The sequence below is a fragment of the Hyperoodon ampullatus genome, assembly GCF_949752795.1.
Source record: "Hyperoodon ampullatus genome assembly, chromosome: 18".
NCBI lineage: Eukaryota > Metazoa > Chordata > Mammalia > Artiodactyla > Ziphiidae > Hyperoodon > Hyperoodon ampullatus.
The window spans coordinates 38,958,645-38,978,277 of NC_136931.1; the positions used below are offsets into that span (position 1 = coordinate 38,958,645).

Consider the following 19,633-nt stretch of genomic DNA (forward strand, 5'->3'; position numbering starts at 1 on the left):
CTACAGCCCGCGAGCCACAACTACTGAGCCCACGTGCCACAATTACTGAAGCCCGTGCACCTAGAGCCCGTGCTCTGCAACGAGAAGCCACCGCGATGAAGAGCCCGTACACAGCAAAGAAGAGTAGCCCCCGCTCGCCACAAATAGAGAAAGCCCGCGTGCAGCAACGAAGACCCAACGCAGCAAATAAACAAACAGAAGTTTTTCTCTAAAAATAAATAAATAAATAAAATGCTTATTAAAGCAACTGTTAAACTAGAGAACAAAATGTGGTTTCAAAAAAATTGGCAGGGACACTGAAAAACAGGCACATTGAGTCACTGGCCCGGGAAGCCACTTGCTCTTCCCAGAAAGCATGTGCACAAGCTCTAAAACTGTGTGTGTTCTCCAACCAGCAAGCCTACACGGAGGAATATGTGCGAAGAACTCATCCAAGAGAAAAGTCAATGGAAAAGTTATTCACAGATCCACTGTAACATTCTATCAGGCAAGAATATGGTCCGACAATACAATGGAATAACCATTACAATGACAACCGAATAGTCTACCTTCATATAAGAAAGCAGACTCACTAAGTTTTAGAAACTTCAAATGAATTAGACACTTAATACATCTCTGCAAAACCATGTGTACCCTAGTGGCCTCACCTACGTTTTTTAAAAATCCACGTGTGGGAGCCATGGTGGGGATTTTAATTGTTATTACTTTTCTTTATTTTCTAACTTTTCTATATAAATATATATCACTTTCTAATTAAAATATATAAGCATATCCATTTGTATGAATCTGAATTTAAGTTAGAGAAGTGTAAAGAGTTAAAATTTAACGTTCAGTGGATTTTTTTTAATAAGGTAACCAAAAAAAAAATCCTCAACTTTAAAACAAATTAGGAAAAATTGAACTAGATTAATGCTTTGTAACATTCACTGGGGGGCACAAACCCATATGAAAATCTGGTGAAATATCACAGTTTCTCTGCCCAGCAAAACGCACACGTACTCACCCTAGCAGCATTTTTAGGTAATTTCTGTGGTTCAGGTTGAGAACCTTAATTACTGTAACCAGGCCTGGCCCAGCACCTGCAATACCAAGGATGGCCTTGGTTTCTAGGATTTCACATTTAGCCATGGTTCCAACACGGGGACAAGGCGAACGGCTTGTCTACATTGTGTGGAGTGCGGGCCTCGGCAGTCTTTCATTCTAGCGAGTACGCAGGACAGTTCTTGAGCTGCTGATCCCAATTAACATTGACATTTGTTCTGCAGGGCTGTTCCAGACGTGGCCTTCCACGCGTGTGGTGTGATTATAAATACGAAGGAGCTCTAAGTCAACTCGTCTAAGCAACTTACCCAAGAACCCATGAAGTGGGTTAAAAACAAAAATCAAATTTATCCTATGGCGGAAGTCTGAAGGTAAACCAAAAGGTGATGTAACCAACGTCTCTGACTGTTCCACTAGTTCTCCCTTTGCTCCTCCGCTGCGGAAGAGAAAGACTTAGAACTGCATCAATGGACTGTGGGAAGGTATTCTAACAGTATTGGTAAAAATCACTACCCTCTGTCCAGTGCTTCCCAGCCTGCAAAGTGCTTTTACTTTCATTTCTTCTTTTGCTTCTTACTGCTGGCACTCTGGGGGGAAAGCAGAGTGGGTATTATTGTAAGGCAGTCTGAGATTCTGGATCTGCATACTCCACCAGCGGCTTCATGGAGTCACTGTCCTTCCCTGAATACACGGACAGGGCATCTAAGCTGTCCTCCAGCATCTCGCTGGGCGCGTCGGGCATCAGGAGGCTGAGGTCCAGGTCCAAGTGGCTCAGGCCGTCGTACAGCAGGTCTCGTGAGCCAGGCCCCAGATCCCGGTTGAGGGTGTCGCTGCATTTGAGCGCCTGGCTCTCGGGAAACGAAGGGAGGTGCATCTCGGATGGAAGGGTGCCCTTGTCCCCCAGGCTGCACTGGTCCATGGCTCTCCACTACCAGGTCTCAGCCAACAGCTACTCTCTAGACAAGCAAGGCTGTGTAAGGAGTCAGGGAGGAGAGAGCTCTTGGTGGTGTTTATTTCCTGAGAATGAACGAGGACGAATCACAATTATGAGATGGCAACACACATGGTGGATAGAGCGTGGACTTGGAATTCAAACAGACCTGTATGGGGGTTTGTTCTCGGCCACTTAACAGCCACATGACCTTGGGCAAGTCACTTAAGGTCCATGAGCCCTAGTTTCCTCATCTGTAAACTGAGCGTAAGAGTACCTCCATCATAAGATGGTTGTAAGGAAAAAGCAACCGAAATGTCCATCAACAGAGGAATGGATAAAGAAGATGTGGTACATATATACAATGCAATATTACTCAGCAATAAAAGAGAACAAACTAATGCCATTTGCAGCAACATGGATGGACCTAGAGATTGTCATACTGAGTGAAGTCAGTCAGACACAGAAAGACAAATATCATAGGATATCACTTATATATGGAATCTAAAAAAAGGGGGATATAAATGAACTTATTTATAAAACGGAAGCAGAGACATGGATGTAGAAAACAAATTTATGTTTACCAGGGGATGGTGGGGGGAAGGGATAAATTGTGAGATTGGGATTGACATACACACTACTATATATAAAACAGATAACTAATAAGAACCTACTGTATAGTACAGGTAACTCTACTCAATACTCTGTAATGGCCTATATGGGAAACGAATCTCAAAAAAGAGTTGATATATGTATATGTATAACTGATTCACTTTGCTGTACACCTGAAACTAACACAACATTGTAAATCAACTATACCCCTATAAAAATTAAAAAAAGAAGAAGAAGAAGAAAAAAAAAGATTGTTGTAAGGAATAAATGAAAGGATTTTGGCAACATGGTGGACTAAACTGACCTCTTTCTCCAACTATAAACACATAGAGATAGGAGAAAAGACCATTTTTAATACAGAGTCAAGCTCAAGAGACAGGTAAGACCCCAAGTGCCAGCAACAATGAGGAAACTCAAAGCCACAGGTGCGAGCACAAGTTGGCCCAAGGGGAAAGTCAGACTCCAATACAGGGCCTGGAACTGTCATCCAATATGGTGGCCACCAGTCACATGTGGTGATGACACACTGGAAATGTGGCCCCGAATTGAGACCTGCTGTGAATGTCAAATACACTGGATTTGGAAGACTTAGTACCCCAAATAATTCATTTTCATATTGATTACATGTTGAAATGATAATATTTCGGATCTACTGGCTTAAATGTAATATGTTATTAAAATTAATTTCATCTACCTCTTTATTTTTTAATGTGGCTATTTGCAAATTTTAAATTATATACATGGCTCATATTATATTTCTCTTAAAGAGCACTACCCTGGAGGCTGGGACCTGAGGTTGTAACAAACACATGGAAAAGGAAACAGGGACTTGAGTTCACAGGCAAGGGAGACCTGGGACCCTGGAAGAGCCAAGCCATCCACAGGAAAACTAAATAAATGAAAGAAAAACACCGCACACAAGCCGTGAAAAGCATCACAAGAACTAGTTAAAAACAGGACGAGAGACAACAAAACCTAGCAGAGAAAAGAAGAAGACACAAGGGGCAAGGACATTTTTTAAAAGAAACAAATGAAACTTCTAGAAATGAAAGACTTGTAAATTTAAAACTCACTGGGAGGGTTAAACAGCAGATAAACAGTGCTGAAGACACAAATAAAGAACGGGCAGAGCAATCTGAAGATAATTCTCCCCCAGAATTCAGTGCAGAGAGAGAAACAAATGGAAAATACAAATGAAGAAGCAAATGCAAAAGTCCAACATATGCCTAAAAGGGGTCCTGAAAGGGAAGAGGAGAGGATGGAGAAGACATGGTACCTCAGGATGGCGGAGGGATTTCCAGAACTGCGGAAACACAGGGCTCCAGACTTAAAGATATGATTCTTGAAGGTATATGGTTAATCATGAACAAGCACTGCAAGGCCAGAGCAGGACAAAAAAAAAATGAATTCACTCCTCGACACACAAGCAGAACTGCAGAACCCTAAAGACCAAGAGAAAACCCTAAAGACTACCAGGAAGACCAGGCAGATCATTTACAACTTCTCAACAGAAACGAGGCTAGAAGACAAGGACTACCACCACCTGCAGACTGAGGAAAGGCAGGAGTCAGCGCAGAACTCAATGCACAGGAAAACCAGGATTCAAGAGTCTACACAGACTTTTCCAGACAAGGCATAAGGCTGTACCTTGTACACTTTGGCTCAAACACTACCACAGGTTTTGAATCATTTAGTAAAAACAAAAAGAAAGATGAAGATTCACTTCATACTTTAAGTATTCACACTCAAAGAATCTAACCGTAACCGCCAGAGAAAAGGAATAAACTATGTAACATGTAAACTAGTAGAATTGATCCTAAAAAGAAAAAGAGAGAAAAGAGTCAAAATATTAAAATCAGAAATTAAAGAAGGGACATCACTCATGATCTTACAAAATTCAAAGGATTGTAAAGGAATACTATGAACAACTGCATGCCAACAAATTAGGCAACTCAGAGAAAAACGGACAGATTTCTAGAAAGATATAAATTACCAAAACTGACTCGAGGAAACAGACTATCTGAAAAGACCTATAAGGGTAAAAAGCTTGAATTACTCATTTAAAAACTTCCCACCCATGCCAGCATAGAAACAGTGAAAACAATCTACCTTGTCTGAACTGTGGAAAATAGTAAGGTTCACAGCAACCAAGCAAACACTTATCAAGAGAAAGGTGAATGAACCACCCCCGCTTCCCCACTCTCCAGCTCAGCAGTGATTCTGAAGACAGCACCCCCCTTCTCTTGTGGGTTCCTGGTGTGGGAGGGAGCAGACAGGACCTTGTTCTCAAAGAACTGAGGCTGTCTGTCCTGACCTGTCAAATAGCTTCTGAAGGTCTAATGAAAAGGTGTTGCCTTTGGGAGTTGCCTTCTGAGTTGTGTCTAACTCAGAATTTGCTCAGAGCAGAGAGTGGCCATGGGGAAGGCATTTGTCAAAAACATTCAAGGCAGTCAACCAGTCACTGCAGCCTGGGGCAAAGGATATTAACTGAGGCCGACAACAGACAGCACTGAAAGCCAGGGAGAAAAGCTGGAGAGTGAGATGCTTTGGGGAACAAGGGCTCTGAAAGGGCTCCACACTGGCAGTTTCTTACAAAGCTAAACATAAACAGGGCCTTACCATACCATCCAGCCATCACACTTCTAGGTATCCACCCCAATAAGCTGAAAACTTATGTCCATACAAATGTTTACAGCAGCTTTATTCATAACTGCCAAAAACTGGAAGCAACCAAGATGTCTCTCAACAGAAGAATGGATAAACGAACTGCGGTACATCATATAATGGGATATTATCCAGCAATAAAAAGCAAAGAGCTATTGGACTTCCCTGGTGGCGCAGTGGTTAGGAGTCCGCCTGCCGATGCAGGGGACACGGGTTCGATCCCTGGTCCGGGAAGATCTCACATGTCACGGAGCAACTAAGCCCGTGCGCCACAACTACTGAGCCCACGTGCCACAACTACTGAAGCCCGCGTGCCTGGAGCCCACGCTCTGCAACAAGAGAAGCCACCGCAATGAGAAGCCCGTGCACCGCAATGAAGAGTAGCCCCCGCCCGCCGCAACTAGAGAAAGCCTGCGCACAGCAATGAAGACCCGATGTAAGCTGTAAGCTGCCTGCTGAATGTTGAAGGCCTGTCCCAACACTCACCCAGATGTCAACTGCAGAGACTGTGAGTTGTTTGATGTGGGGTTTGTTTGTTTTGCTTTGAACATTTAAGGAAATCTCTGTCAAATGTCTCTTTGGACACTTAAGGAAATCTCTGTCAAATCTCAGAAGAGACACTTCACTGACCACGCGTGACAAAAAATACAGTCTTTCTAAAATTAGCCTAAAGTCACTAAACGAACAAACAATTAGAACCCACACTGGACAACAGCAAAGCCTGGGGTGGAGGTGCGGGGGAGAATCTGATTCCCAGAGGTACCATATTATAATATTCAAAATGTCCAGTTTTTCAACAAAAAGTTATGACGTATGCAAAGTATTTCACATAAATGGCATCAAACAATATGCAGCCTTTTCTGTCTGGCTGCTTTCACTAAGCATAGCATTTTCGAGTTTGATCCCCCCCTTGGGGCACATATCATCACTTTATTCCCTTTTATGGATGAACACTATTCCACTGTGTGGATAGAACACATTTTCTTCATCCATTCATCTGCTGATGAGTATTCGGGTTGTTTCCATTCTGGGCTATCACGCGTAATTCTGTCCATAGCGAGACATTTAATAAACGCTTGACGACTCACTGATAAATCGAGTGGATCCTAGAATAACTGGAGTTTGGGCTAGTTTCCTAGGCCATAGGCTTCGACTGTTTTGAAACCTTTCATGTTGCAATGGAATAGACTAGCTGCAAGTGTAACGTCTGAGTGTCACATTATGTGTCCGCCTGTGTGTCTGTGTTAAGTAGCCTACTGAGGGGGCTCAAATTAAAGTTCACTGCAGGTCTGAAATCCTGTACCAGAACTCCGGGACCCAAGTGAGTTTCAGAATTCACAATCTGAGGGATTCAGAAAGGTAAATCAATGCATACGCCACACTGTAAGTAACCGCCAGTGGGTCCAGGGCAGCACCTGGTGACCAAATCATTCTTTCTGCATTGAAACCCTGACAGCTCAGAGTAAACAGAATCCATAAAGACAGGAAAGAGCAATATGTGAGTTCAGGTGTGGCCACAAAGAGGTCTGAGCCACCTCAGCATTTTCAGAGCTTCTGGGAATTCTAAATTGCAGACAAGGGAATGTGGATGACAGAAGTTTATATTTTAAGGCAAAGTGAATTTCTCTGCCAATTCCAAAGTTTCTTCTACAGTGCTGCTCTAAAGTGTTCCCAGCACTCCAAGGGGAAAAGAACCCATCTCCTTCACCTCCCGACTATAAAAACAAGCAAATAATATAAAACATAAAGCATTACTTAAAAGTAACATAAAGCAACATCTTATAAAGTAAAACTGTAAGCGTTTTCTCCTTGTCAGGTAGCACATCAAGTGCTCTTCGGGCCTTAATTCACTCACCCCTCACAACGACCCCGAGGTCGGTTCTATCATTACTCCCACTTTGCAGAGAAGAAAAGGGACTCTGGGAGGGTAAATCATTTGTCCACACTCACACAACTAACAGGTAGTTGAACCAGATCTTAAACCCAGATTATTATTTTTTTTTGTATATATTTATTTTTGCGGTACGTGGGCCTCTCACTGTTGTGGCCTCTCCCGTTGCGGAGCACAGGCTCTGGACGCACAGGCTCAGCGGCCATGGCTCACGGGCCCAGCCACTCCACGGCATGTGGGATCTTCCCGGACCGGGGCACGTACCCGTGTCCCCTGCATCGGCAGGCGGACGCTCAACCACTGCGCCACCAGGGAAGCCCAAACCCAGATATCTTGACTTTAGAGCTTGTGTTCTTACCCGTTGCACAATACTGATTCCCTATAAATTAATCTGTAGACTGCACTGCACCAATTATACTAGAAAACACAAAAGGTGCCAATGGGGGCGGGGTGGAAGACAGGATTATGTCTCAGGATTTCCCCAATGCCGAAATTGCCTTCCTTCCAACATACTCCTATAGTCCATAGAACAAACTGGTCCGGTTACAACCTCAGGCAGGCACGCCAGAAGTCCAAAGGCTGGGCTTTGACATTTACATCCTTTTCCAGATAGTAAAGCAACACCCCCCCCCACCCCGCTCAACCAGTACTGAACTTGCTCTTGTTCTGTCAACAGATAAATTCAATTCAACAAGTTTTAGCACCTTCTATGCACAGAGCTCCCCGCTAGTCCCTGTAGGGCAGGGTTTCTGGTCCCCTGGAGACATTCCCAAGCTTCCAACTACTCTTTACAAGACTTTTGTAATTTTGTGCTTTCGTTTTGAGAACAATCTAAACAAGAAAATCTGTATATCTGGATTATTGGATTACCACTTTATAACCCAGTAATACTACCATTTGGTTTCAATGCCCGGGCTTTGTTTAGGATTGCACTAATGCCACTAACGCTGACTAGGACTACTTTAATTGCTGCAGGCTAATGAGAAGAGGACAGAGGTGGATTGAGCTCATGATAATGCTTTTGGCCTCAACTAAAGCCAGTGGACATGATGGTACAAGTGGAGGTTTTGCTGCAGTTCAAACTGAAAAAGGGATGGGAGATCTGAGATACCACAGGGCCTGTTAAACCCAAAAGGGCCCGGTGTGGCAGTCTGCAAAGTATTTGTTTCAAGGAAGCCGTTAAATTCCAGCAAAATAGCAGCCCTCTCATTAAATTAATGTTTGTAATTTGAGTTACATTAGTTCGGTTGCTTTGTTTCTATTTGATTGGCAAATTGACTTTGGCTTTATGGTGGCACGAGAGCTGTAAGCTTTAGGAACTTGTGCCTCATTTTAGCATCATTTAGGCCTTGTTTAATAGTTTAAAAAACAGTTTAAGTCAACACTGGAGATCCAAAGCAATTTTATTTTTTTTTTCTTTTGAAAAAGGCCTATCGGGGCTTCCCTGGTGGCACAGTGGTTGACAGTCCGCCTGCCGATGCAGGGGACACGGGTTCGTGCCCCAGTCCGGGAGGATCCCACATGCCACGGAGCAGCTGGGCACATGAGCCATGGCCGCTGAGCCTGTGCGTCCCGAGCCTGTGCTCCGCAATGGAAGAGGCCACAGCAGTGAGAGGCCTGCGTACTGCAAAGAAATAAAATAAAATAAATAAAAATAAAAATAATAAAAAGGCCTATCATTCCACGACTGGTGGGGTAGGAGGAGAAAGAGATTCTCCTGTGAAATGCTACAACCTCTTGGGAAAGTAACCCACCATAGATTCTAGACCGCAGCCATAAATCCACAATTAGGTAAATAATATTTACTGAGGCCTTGTTTGGAGGGAAGGGAGAGAACAATTTCAATATCTACCTGTTCTATAGAAATGTTTTACTCAGCCTGCAGTAAATTTCAATATTTTTCAATTAGTTACCAAGTTGAAAAATCTGTCAGAGTTTTTTTGGACAGAGTATCACTGTCCAAAAGAACCTTCTGAGCTGCTGGAAATGTTCTAAATCTGCATTGTCCAATGACAGCCACTCAGCACATGCAGTTAATGAGCAGCTAGAAATGCAGCTAGTGCAACTGACAAACTAAGTTCTTTATTTTATTTAATTTTAATTAAGTTAGCTACAAATGGCTTGTGGCTACCACCTGGGACACTGCATTGAAAATAAGCTTATCCAAATTCTATTTAAAAACCTGGGGAAAAATATCTGATGCTCTGTCAACACTGAGTCCACAAAGCAACAACTGGCTGGAGCTGAGAAGCCACAGCTGCCTTTAGACACAGCATGCACTCTCCAGTTTGTCACAGTCCTCACCACTCCCTAACCTCTTACACCTGGCCATACCGCTCATCTATATGCCCTGCCCAGCCCCTCGAGACATCTGAATTTATGACACTGATTTGTGCCGTTGCCCTTGACCACCTTCTCTTCACTCGGCTTTACCAAATGAAACGCTTCCAAAGAAGACCGAAACGCCCCCTCTACTGCAGAGAATACTCCCAACATAACTAAGTCTGAGATTATTTCCCCCTCCTCTCAACTCTGATAAGCACTTGTCTGAAAATCCATGTAACACTCATCCTGAATGGCTTCAAAATTTAATTATCTTTCAGGTTCTTCTATTTCCCCCCGGACTATAAGCTCTAGGATGACTTTGACTCTACCTTATGTGTCTCTACTTCTGATAGCATCTTGCTGGTCACAGAACTCTGATCAAAGAAGGCTCTCAGCATCCCTTTCCTTATGAGTGACAGGATTCCATTGGGCCACCTCTCTTCCTCTTTGAGCAGCCCTAACCTGTTGGTGTGTCAGCTTTGCCACCTCCCCCTCCCCACCAAGAGCCACCTTCTCTTCCTCTCTGTGCATCAGTGTTACCAGGGAGACAGTGATCATGTCTCAGTAACATCAGGTTGTTGGAGCAGGGAGGTAGGAGAGACTTGCAGCTTTTACCCCGCCGATGCCAATTCTTTCCTTATTTTCCCACTCCAAACATTGTTGTAAACTACAGGCTTCTTTTGTTTAACCTACACAGTGTTTTTAAAAATTGGATCAAAAAAAAAAAAAAAAGAAAAGAAAAAAAAATTGGATCAGATTGCCTGAATACCCCAAAAATAAAAAATAAATAAAAATTGGATCAGCCACCAACATTTTTTTTAATGGGGAGATTACACCTAGAGATATGACTTTCTGCCTTCTTTTTAAAATGATTAGATTTGATATTCCCGGATAGGTAATAATAGGATAGAGTGAGGGACAACGGCCATCTCTGGATGGGGCAATGGCCTCCAGGTCCCACAGTCCCCACTTACCTTCCGGCCTGGCCCCCATAATAACCACCATCATAATACTAAGAATAGCAGCAAACATTTACTAAAGCGTTATCATGTTTCAAGCATCACTGCAATCACTTATATATCACTTCATTTAATTCCCACAACATCCCTTTGAGGCATAAACTATATTATTGACCCTATTTTATGGATGAGGTGAATAAAGTCCACACAAGTTAAGTAACTTGTCCCAAATCAAGGTTAGCATTCAACCCTGGGAAGTCTGACTTCAAAGCCCTCACCCTTAACCACTCACTGTGCTGTGATTCCACGCTTGACGCTGGGATTCCTGCCCTATACTCTGCACTTACATTCTTCACTTGAACAACCAAGGAAAACTCCTCCTCTAGCCATGGAACCAATATAGAATTTTCACCGTAAGTTTCACTCATTTCCTCTGATCGCTCATTTAAAAAGCAGATATAAAGCTTATGCTGGAAAACAGAACGACACAGAGGAATCAGAAGGCTATGATTGCACTTGCCAGAGAGACTTCTTACATAGAATTAACTAAACGAGGAAAAGAGACATCAAAGTTTCTCACTCCACAAGCTCTTCCTACCAGAAAATGCAGACAATCGTTAAAACCTAGAATAGACATTTTCGTAGTGAGGACAATGAGAGGACCCCCGGGGTCCTCGAGAGTCTTTCACGGAGTCTCTGAGGTCAAAATTATTTTCATAACAATATTTAGACGTTATCTGCCCTTCCTATTCAGTGAAACTTTCCAGGGGCTACAGGACTTATCTCAAAAGGCTGAATGCAGAAGCAGATATAAGACTCCAGATGACTCTAAAAATGTAAAACGGGACTTCCCTGCTGGCACAGTGGTTAAGAATCCGCCTAACAATGCAGGGGACACGGGTTCCAGCCCTGGTACGGGAAGATCTCACATGCCGCAGAGCAACTAAACCCGTGAACCACAACTACTGAAGCCCATGTGCCTAGAGCCCGTGCTCTGCAACAAGAGAAGCCACTGCAATGAGAAGCCTGTTCACTGCAATGAAGAGCAGCCCCCGCTCACCAGAACTAGAGAAAAGCCTGCGCACAGCAACAAAGACCGAACGCAGCACTCCCAAAACGATGCCACTATTCTTGCTAAATTTTTTATCTTCTGAAATATAGTTTTTTAATTAAAATGTCAATTATGTTAATACATAATGGGTTTACTATTGATATTTTTAAATGAATTAATTTTTTACAATTTATGTTTTAACTTTTAATACAGCAAATATCAGCAGATACAGTTCACATGCACAAAAAGACCCTGAGGTCTTCAATAATTTTTAAGTGTAAAGGGGTCCTAAGATAAAAAAGTCTGAGAACTGCTGCTCTCAAGAGAAAAAGTCCAGCATGGACGCATGGGCCCAAATAGGTGTGTATATGTGTCTAACCTAAACCCAAAATTCCAAACTGGTGGCCAGTAACATGTTTTGCAAGCTCCCACACCTTGGTGTGGTCTTTAATAAGGTCTTTAAGTACTTATATTTAAATACTTTAATAATTTAAAATTTAATAATTTTAATAAATATATTAAATATTTAAATAAAGGTCTTTAAATACTTACTAAATTGGTTGTCAACATTTAAAGATCAAAAAGCTTCACATAAAGACAGTGTTCTGGTTTCTTCTGGGAAAAAAAAAAAAGAAAGTAAAAGTTCTGGCAACACTGCCCTGACATTTCCACTTGGCCATTTCCACTGGCTGGCATCGCTTAGATGGGGAACACAATCTTAGGTTTGCCAGTCTGGGCCTTTACCTGCCCATCCCCTGCAGGTATCTAAGTTGCTGAGCTAGAGAAAAAAAAAAAGGGTTTCTTTGCAATAAATGATAAAACATACACCAATCTAATAAATGTCTGCATTCCTACAGAGCAGTCAACATGTACAATAAATAACCCTTTTCCTCATCTGACCTCCCAAAGCAGCAACTTCTAATGGTTTCACCATTGGTACAGAGACCCTTGCATTGATGAGAAACCCTTCTGAGAAAGAAAGGAATCCATCTGACAAAGTGGATGTCCTCAGACAAATGCAAAGGGAGGAAACTCACCAGGAGAAGTGCGAGTGAATGAAAGAACCTCCAGGAACAGGAGGGCCCAGTTTAGGTCGCACAGTGAAGGGGGTTCAGGTGACAGACCATTAGATATTTCCTCCTGGAATGCTGGGTAATAAATTCGGGACACTCATCCAACTTCTTTTGCCCTGAAAGCAGGTGGTGGAAAGGCAGGGGCAATCAGAACTTGGGTCGCCAAAGCAAGGGCACAGGTGTAAAACTGGGGGAGATTGGCAATTTTTGCAAGAAAGAAGAAAGCAACACTGAACTGGGGAGATCTAGGTAGGAAAAGGGATTTTGTTGTTAGAGGAGTTATCTTCTTTCTTTCCGTATTTTTCCTCCCTTGGGAAGGAACCTGGAGAGCTTTGCTGGGAGAAGCCTAATAGGGGTGGAACTGGTGAGGAAAAGGGGTTTTCGATGGAGAGTTGGGGAAGGCGGTTGGAACAATAAATATTAGACGAGAGAGAAAGTGGAAGGACTGAGCTGGTTTGTTATCAGTGGAAAGATCTTCCAAACAGGGGGACTCTTGGTGGGAAGAAAGAATTTTTACTGGAAAGTGATCCTCAATGGAGGAGAAATCTGGGAAAGAAAAAATAATTTCTTTGCTAGAGGAAGCTCCTAAAAGGAGCGGGAGGGGCGTAATCAAGGAGTCTGGGAGGGCTTTTTGGTTTTGCTGGAAGATCCTAAAAGGAAACAAATCTGGGTCCCCTAAAGGGAGGGGGTCTCTTCAGAAGGAAAGGAGATTTTAGCACCAGGGGCCTAGAAAGCAGAGGGCGAATGCAAGGCCGACATGCAGAAAGTGCGGAGGTCGGGTAGGGCCCGCGGCGCGAGCTGGGGAGCTGTGAGGGGGCAGTTGGGGCCTCACGGGGGACGGGATAGGAAAGAAAAGTCGGCCCGGGCCTCTAAGGAGAGCCTTCTCCAAGGGGGAAGGGGCTGCGGGGATGCAGAAGGTGCGTGACGCGGTGCGAGGGGCACCCGCCGCGCCTGCTGCGCCCCTCGAAAGGGAGATTGGGCACCCCTGAAGAAGAAATATAAACGAATTCGATTTTAAAAGGGGGGAGGGGTTGAAGAATGAGGAAGGGGCGGGAAAGGACGGGGTAGGGAGGAAGGGGAGGGGGCCAGGGGCAGCAGCAACCGGGTTTTACCCGACCCTGGGGTCTCGCACGCCGGGCCTCGTGCCTTGCGGGCCTGCCGGCAGCCGCCGCCTCCCCTTCGCCGCCCGCCGGCCGGCCGGGCGCGCACTCGCACCCGGGCCCGCTCCTGGGGCTGCCCGCTCACCGGCAGGGCAGGCGCGCGTGCGTGGCCGCTGGCCGCCTCCCACCGCCAGAGAGGCCTCGGGCGCGCGCCACGCGCCGCCCGGGCTTCCGGCGCCCCGCACCGCCCGGGCTTCCGGCGCCTCGCACCGCCCGAGCTTCCGGCGCGTGGCTCCCGGCCGCGCATGCTCTGAGGCTCTTAGGCCGCCGCCGAGGGGCGGGGCCACGCGGGGGGCGGGTCTTGGCGTGCTCAGGTGACCAGTGGCGGGCGGGAAAGGAGGCGGTTGGTCGCCATTTGGTAAGGAGGGTGGTTGAAGGCGGGAGAGTGTGAAGGGGCAGCGGGAAAGGAGCTTTGGGGGGAGGGGCCGGCCCCCCACGACCCACACACCGAGGCCGAGAGTCGGGCAGCTCCGGCCATTGTTCCTTGAGAGCATCGTTCGGACGCAGCATGGGGAGCTGCGGCTCCCCGCGGGCCGCTGTGAGCTGCAGCCTCCCGCGATGCAGGCGAGGGGGTTGAGAGTAGGGGCCGCCCTCGCGTTGTCGTGGGGCCTAGCGAGGCAGTCGCCCGTGCTCCCGAGGGGCCACCGAGGCCTTCCTGGCAGTGGGTTGGGAAGATGTGGGGCTGCAGAAGCACAAAGCGGGACGCGATCTGCTCCGCCTTTCTTTAAGCAAACCCTGAACCACGTGTGGGTCAGGCTATGTCCTGAGCTGTGCTGCCGGACAGAAGGAAACCGGGAAGAGCAATGGGCCGGGGTGGAAGGTGGGGGCGTGCTGATCGGCCAAGAAGGCTGAACCGTGGAACGACTTAGAAGGGGAATTCATTCCTTAGAAATTGCGCACTGAAAACCTATGGAGACAGCAGATTTGTGGTTGCCTGGGGGCGGGAATGGGTATCGACTAGTAAACAAACTCGAGGGGATCTGCTTGGGGTGGTGGAAATATTCTGAAAGTGGGTTGTAGCAATGGCCGCACAACGTGGTGACTTTACTAAAAATCCTTGTATTTTACACTTCAAATGGGTGACTTTCATGTAACTTCTATCCCAATAAAGTTTTGATGTTTTAAAAAATTGATCCCTGGGGTAGGTAGAGCAGAGAGGAGAGGAAAAGGACTGGCATTCCACTTTTGGATTCCTTCATTCAACAAATATTGTTTATGGAGTTTCCGTTTCGTTCTGAAATACCGCAGTATATGAGTCAAACACCCCTGCCCTGGTTTATGTTCTAGAGCAACGCTGTCTGGTAGAAATAGAATACAAGCCCCAAGTGCCAGTCACAAAGTTTTACATTTCCTAGTAGGCATATTTTTTAAAGATTAAAAAAAAGTGAAATTAATAATACAATTTAACCCTAAATGTTATTTCAACAGGTAATCAATACAAAAATTTTTAATGAGATAATTTACTTTGGGGGAGACTTTAAAATCTGGTGTATATTTTACATTTACAGGACATGTCAGTTCAGACCAGCCACATTCCAAAGGCTCCATAGCCCAATGCAGCTAACGGCTTTGGTACTGAACAGCAAGCATACCTTTAGTGGGGGACAGGCAAATACATTTAGAATGCAATGTGGTTATCCTTTTTGAAAAATGTAAGGAAAGAAGGTAGAGACTGTCCGAGGATTCTATTTTCTATAGGTCAATAAAAGCCTCTCTGGCAAAGTTACACTGAGCAGAGACTGGAAAGCCATGAGGAAGGGAGCTATAAAAATATCTGGGGGAGGAGCAAGTGCAAAGGCCCTGAGGCAGGAAGAGGTGGGATCCGTTTGAACAGCAGTGACCAGTGTGGTTAGAACGATGTGAGTAAAGGAAAGCGTAAACTAGGGGCATATTATGTAGGGCCTTGTAGGTTATGCAAAGACAGGGATTAAAAACCTGCCTTCGTTTTAGGAGGGATTCTTCATTTATATAGCAAACACTAAAAAATGCTGAGTTTCAGCAGTGTGATCTCTTGGTGGAAGAAATGAGGACCCTGGCCAATGGGTAGATGAGAGTTTAAAGAACAGGACTTAAGCTCCTGAAGGAAACTGACATTTTCCTGTCCTTTGACAAACATTGATCACTTTATGGACAGAGACAAGATCCTTGCAACACATAACACAAAGAAGTAGCATTCAGAAATTATTTTAGAAGACTACAAGTTAATGCGACAGCCCAATGAACAAATAAAAGATATGAAGAGGCGCTTCATACAAGAGGAAACATAGGAAAAGGGGCCTAATTGTAGCAAGATTTTAATGCAAATTAAAACCACAGATATTAGGTCACACCCACCAGTTTGGCAAATTGTTACATTTTTTCTATCACGCAGAGCAAGGGGAACTCACAGTACTGGTCATGGGTAAACTTGGTACAATCACAGTGGAGTACAAATTGAAGATATTGAATAAAATAAAAGATGTGATGTGTCCCATGCCCCAGCAATCCAGGGATTGACGGTAGAGAAACTTGCTCATATGCACTAGGAGATGTGCACATGAATAGTCATAAGCAGCAAGGTTTGTAATAAAACAAAAAAACCCACTTGGATTGGATGATTCTGGAACAGAAAAAGGACATTAGTGGAAAAACTAGTGAAATCTTAAAGACAAATTCAATGCAGGGGACACGGGTTTGAGCCCTGGTCTGGGAGGATCCCACATGCCGCGGAGCAACTAAACCCGTGTGCCACAACTACTGAGCCTGCGCTCTAGAGCCCGCGAGCCACAACTACTGAGCCCACGTGCCACAACTACTGAAGCCCACGAACCTAGAGACTGTGCTCTGCAACAAGAGAAGCCACCGCAATGAGAAGCCTGTGCGCCGCAACCAAGAGTAGCCCCCGCTCGCTACAGCTAGAGAAAAGTCCGCGTGCAGCGACGAAGACTCAACGCAGGCAAAAAAGAAAAAAAAATTAAATTATTGATGAAAGTTCAACTAAAATTCGGTAGTCACATTAAACTTAAATGTTGCGCCGCAACCAAGAGTAGCCCCCGCTCGCTACAGCTAGAGAAAAGTCCGCGTGCAGCGACGAAGACTCAACGCAGGCAAAAAAGAAAAAAAAATTAAATTATTGATGAAAGTTCAACTAAAATTCGGTAGTCACATTAAACTTAAATGTTAGTGATTAGATTATACTTTTTTACTAAATTTTGATTAAAATGGAGTCAATAAAAGTAAACAGTGAATTAAAATTAAATTTTCAATTATAAAATTACATTTTCTGCAGATGATGTTTTACAATTTTAATTCTACAATGAAAGGAATTCATGCAACATGTGTGTGAAGGTAGCAAACGCAGGGCCTGGTGCATGGGAGATGCTCTGATGGGTGAGTTTCGAGGTAGGACGTGAGCTCAGGCTTAGAAGCTGGGGATGCTAACCTCTTGCCAGAGACCACATGCCATGGTGGAAGGAGCATGAGCTCTGAATCAAATATTTATCAGAAGCAGCAGCATCCCTGCCATGTGCCAGGCACTGTTTGAAGCCCTTTACATATATGAACTCACTTGAATCCTTATAAGCACCCTATGAGGCAGATAGTATTCTTATCCCCGTTTTCCAGATGAGTAAACTGAGGCACAGAGACACTCATCGAATCAATGGAGGAGTCAGGATCCAAAGACCTGGATTTGAACCCAGCCTAACCCACAAGCTATATGGCCTCAGTCGAACCTCAGTTTCTGCCCCGCAGATTGAGGACAGCGACCCACTGTGTTGGAGGTCACAAAGAGAAAATGGGAATACTTGGAAGAAAGCCCTCACTGAATCCTAACATATGCTGAACATATGTGAATGATTAAAGAGCCAGGAGGGAGGCTGGCAGTCCTGTCAGGGAAAAAGACAGGAGCAAAGGTACTGAGGCCTCACCTTGAAGGCCGGGCCAGTATGGCTGTGTGGAAGTTGCTACAGGAGATGGGGAGTGAGGTGTGTTTGTGCCTGAATCCTGGATGCCTCCTGGAGCAGCCTTCTTCCTTCTGGTGCTTAGTGAATGTGCCACTTGGTGGCCACAGGGCAGGGCACTCTTCTGGTAATGCTGGTTCCCATGGGTGGGGTCAGTGTGACTCTGAGGGGGGTCAGCTCCTTGGGTCAGGGCCTCGCACCCTGAAGACATTTCCCATTATCTCCGGTGGAGTCTCAGAATTCCCCCCAAACCCCCAGAGAAAACTCACCTCAATTTAGGAAAGCGAAATAGGTTGTAGAACTGGAAAGGACCAGAGATGTCATCTGGTCCAACCCTTTCAATATACGCAGATCAGGAGATTGAGGCCCAGAGAGGGCAAGGGACTTGCCTAAAGTTACACAGCAAGTCAATGGCAGAAACAGGGCCAGGTGCAGCTATCTTGACTCCTGGACCTGTGCTTTTTCCTCTCCCCCAGGTTTGTGTATGGGAGTATCTGGGTATTCACATGAATTGAACAGATGGGAGCAGGGGAGGGGAGCTGCCAGCCATATTGCACTAAAGGAGAATTGGGTGGTGCTTGCCTTGACAGTAAACAACAACCGCCATGCTATTAAATTTTTTTTAAGTTTGACATTCAGCCATTTTACTGAATCAATGATTCAACCAAGTATTTCCTAAGTCTCTACTATATCTCCAGTAAGCGAAGCACCAAAGGAGATTATAGACAAAGACCCAAGAAATTGTCCCACCTTGTTAGGTCTTAATGTTTTTGTCCCCCCCTAAATTCATATGCTGAAACCTAACTCCCAATGTGATGGTATTAGGAGGTGGGCCTTTGAGATATGATTAGATCATGGGGGTAGAGCCCTCATGAATGGGATTAGTGCCCTTTTAATTGATTTTTTATTAAAATTTTTTTATTGAAGTATAGTTGATTTACAATGTTGTGTTAGTTTCAGGTGTACAACAAAATGATTCATATATATATATATATATATATATATATATATATATATATATATATATATATAAAATGTTCTTCTTCAGATTCTCTTCCCTTGTAGGTTACTACAAAATATTGAGTATAGCTCCCTGTGCTATACAGTAGGTCCTTGTTCATTATCTATTTTATATATAGTAGTGTGTACATGTTAATCCCAAACTCCTGATTTATCCCTCTCCTTTCCCCTTTGGTAACCATAAGTTTGTTTTCTATGTCTGTGGGTCTCTTTCTGTTTTGTATGTAAGTTCATTTGTATCTTTTTATTGACTCCACATATAAGCAGTATCGTATATTTGTCTTTCTCTGTCTGGCTTACTTCACTTAGTATGATAATCTCTAGGCTCATCCATGTTTGGACGCGATTAGATCATGGGGGTGGAGCCCTCATGAATGGGATTAGTACCCTTTTAAAAGAGACCCTAGAGAGCTCCCTCACCCCTTCCGCCATGCGATGTTATAGCAAAAAAAAACCCCAGCTGTCTATGAGGAAGCAATATCACCAGACATTGAATCTGCCGGCACCATGATCTTGGACTTCCCAGCCTCTAGAACTATGAGAAATACATGTTTATTGTTTATAAGCCACCAGTTTGTAGCATATTTGCTATAGCAGCCTGAATGGACTAAGACACACCCTTTCCAACTTCACAATTGTTGTCAGATAAGTTTGGAGAAGTAAAAAGAGACACATACAATAATAAAGAACAATTATCAAGGTTAGGATTGGCCATCATTAAAAATAACACGGGCTTCCCTGGTGGCGCAGTGGTTGAGAATCTGCCTGCCAATGCAGGGGACACAGGTTCGAGCCCTGGTCTGGGAAGATCCCGTATGCCGTGGAGCAGCTGGGCCCGTGATCCACATCTACTGAGCCTGCACGTCTGGAGCCTGTGCTCCGCAACAAGAGAGGCCGCGACAGTGAGAGGCCTGTGCTCCGCGATGAGGAGTGGTCCCCACTTGCCACAACTAGAGAAAGCCCTC

At 44.7% G+C, this 19,633-nt stretch overlaps 1 pseudogene across 1 annotated transcript in view; it reads right to left on the reverse strand.

Moving 5' to 3' along the window:
* Window positions 1-2,390, reverse strand: part of LOC307066828 (zinc finger protein 541-like) — a 32,854-nt pseudogene extending 30,464 nt beyond the window's left edge. The window contains exon 1 of the transcript in view: window positions 1,654-2,390. The product of the transcript in view is annotated as a zinc finger protein 541-like (transcript). The remainder of the gene's footprint in view (window positions 1-1,653) is intronic.
* Between the last annotated feature and the right edge of the window lie 17,243 nt (window positions 2,391-19,633).